Source organism: Myripristis murdjan, chromosome 11 (genome assembly GCF_902150065.1).
Source record: "Myripristis murdjan chromosome 11, fMyrMur1.1, whole genome shotgun sequence".
Taxonomy (NCBI): Eukaryota; Metazoa; Chordata; class Actinopteri; order Holocentriformes; family Holocentridae; genus Myripristis; species Myripristis murdjan.
The window spans coordinates 232,501-235,000 of record NC_043990.1 but is presented as its reverse complement, the minus strand read 5'-3'; the positions used below and the strand labels follow the sequence as shown (position 1 = coordinate 235,000).

The following is a 2,500-nucleotide window of genomic DNA, read 5'->3' as shown; positions in this document are numbered from 1 at the left end:
AACACGTCAAAACAAAAAAACATCAAAACAATAAACAACATGAAAAACACAAAATCATGATCACAGCCGATGAAAATAAACATGAAAACATGAAATCAGGGTCAAACATTCAGAATCAAATTCAAATCAAAAGGAAAGTGGATGGGAGTGACGTGGTCCAGATTATAATCCACAGAGTATCTGTCAGATTATACTGTTTCTGTAATCTGCTTCAGCGCTTCTGAGACACGCCCCCTTCAGGTCAGCGGGACGAACAACAAACACAGCGACCGCATCACCGAACACCAAAGAAGAAGAGGACGTTTCTTTTTCTCACAAGCATTCAGAGCCGGCGCCCTGCCTCACCTGGGACCTTCTGACCCTCGACCTCTGGCCCGGGTCCCGGCACACACATCACCGCGCTGCAGACCAACACCACCCAGGAAACAGGGCGGGTGTGGACTGAGGAGGCCTCAGCCACGCAGGACTGCTTTGAGAACACGGACTGGGGATCGAAACAAGATCTGTCAGAGCGTTCCCAAACCAAACACCTTGGTGTAACAGCAAGCTCAGGACGAGATGCTGCACCTGCAGACCTACAAAGCCACAGCATCACCTGTGGAAGGGCATCAACGAGGCCAAGCGCTGCTATGAGCACCCCATACAGCAAGTCAACATGAGCAAGGCAGCTGGTCCAGAGTCTCAGGAAGGATCCTCAGGGCCTGCGCAGACCAGCTGACAGAGGTATTTACCACCATTTTCAACCTCTCTCTTCAATAATCTGCAGTCCCCACCTGCCTGAGGTCAGCGACCTGTATCCCTGTACCAAAGAAAAGCACAGTGAACCGCCTTAATGACACCCGTCATAACTACATGCTCTGAGAGGCTCATCCTCTCCCACATCAGGTCTGCCATCCCTGCTGATCAGGACAAACATCCATTTGCAAACAGAGCAAATAGATCAACAGAAGATCCAGTCATCACAGCTCTGCAGACAGCCCTCACGCACCTGGACAATAACAACACCTGCGTCAGGATGCTGTCTGTGGATTTTAGTTCTGCTTTCAACACTGTCATTCCCCATAAACTGGTACAAAAACCATGCAACCTGGGCCTGGGCAGGTCATTTTGGATTTCCTCAGCAACAGACCACAGACTGAAAGATAGAGAATCACACATCATCCACCCTCATCCTCAACTCAGGTACAACACACAGGTGTCCTGAGTCTCCTCCTCTACTCCATATTCACACATGACTGTTCTCCCATACACCACACTAACACAATTGTCAGATTTGCTGATGATACTCTGATGTAGCTTTGATATCAAACAGTGAAGCAGCCGACAGAGAGGAGCACCTGACAAATTGGTGTCTTCAAAATAACCTGGACTCTAAAGCCCAACAAAACTAAGGAAATCATCGTGGACTGAGCACTCTGCCCTCTTTATCCATGGAGAGGAAGTAGAGAGCTTTAAGTCTCTAGGAGTTCACCTCACAGTTCGACCTCACCTGGACCACGTACATCTCACACCAGGTGAGGAAAGCCCAACAGACACTATTTCCTCAGGAAGTTCAAACACGCTCACCTCTCTCCCACCTGCTCAGCTACAGAGAGCATCCTGACTTACTGTGGCACCGCGTGGTTCTCCAGCTGCACACCGGAGAACAGGAAGGACCTCCGGCGGATCATCGATCACATGACCTTCACGTACAGACACGCACACAGGTGGAGTCATGAAGACAGCCAGCAGAAAGCCAGGGATCACACACACTGTGGACCGTCTGTTCTCGAAGACGCAGGACGATGAACCCAAAACAAACAGCCTCCTCCCTGAAGCTGCTCACGGAGCACCGCCTGACGTCCAGGACTCAGCGTCTGCATGATTTGCACTTTACTTTTAATCTACTGATCTTGATTTTTTTTTTAACATTTTCATCGTCTGTTTTACTATTTGTCTTATTCTGAAGTTTGTTTATTTATTTATGATGCTGCTGTCATGCTGGAGCTGCTAAACTGTGTTTCATTGTTTTTAACAGTGACAATAAATTTCTATTCTACTCTAAAAATGGATTTACTGTCAGAAACCCTGGAACCTCTGACCCTGATGCTAACGCTAACGCTAACGCTAAGGAGAGGAGGAGAGACGCCCCCCAGTGGAACTTAATGGAGCTGCAGCATCAAGAGGCCTGAAGGTGGTGAAGTAAAACTCACAGTAAACAAGGTGTGAATGAAGTACCTCAGTACTGCGACACATGATGTACTACACTCTGAAAGGAACAACACTGCACAACATTTTTCAGCAGTTCTGAACGACTCGCTGCAGCCCTGACCTCCACCTGTTTGGTTACCAGGACGAGGACACGCACAGCAGTACTACAGAAGTACAATAAAGTACTACAGCAGCACCACAGCAGTACTACAGTAGTACCACTGTAGTACTACAGTAGTATTACAGCAGTACCACAGCAGTATTACAGCAGTACTACAGCAGTACCACAGCAGTATTACAGCAGTACTAC

General features: G+C 48.0%; 1 protein-coding gene across 1 annotated transcript in view; it reads right to left on the bottom strand.

The window, feature by feature from the left end:
• The window catches only part of rims2b (regulating synaptic membrane exocytosis 2b), a 60,925-nt gene that overhangs the window by 54,778 nt on the left and 3,647 nt on the right, over positions 1-2,500 (bottom strand).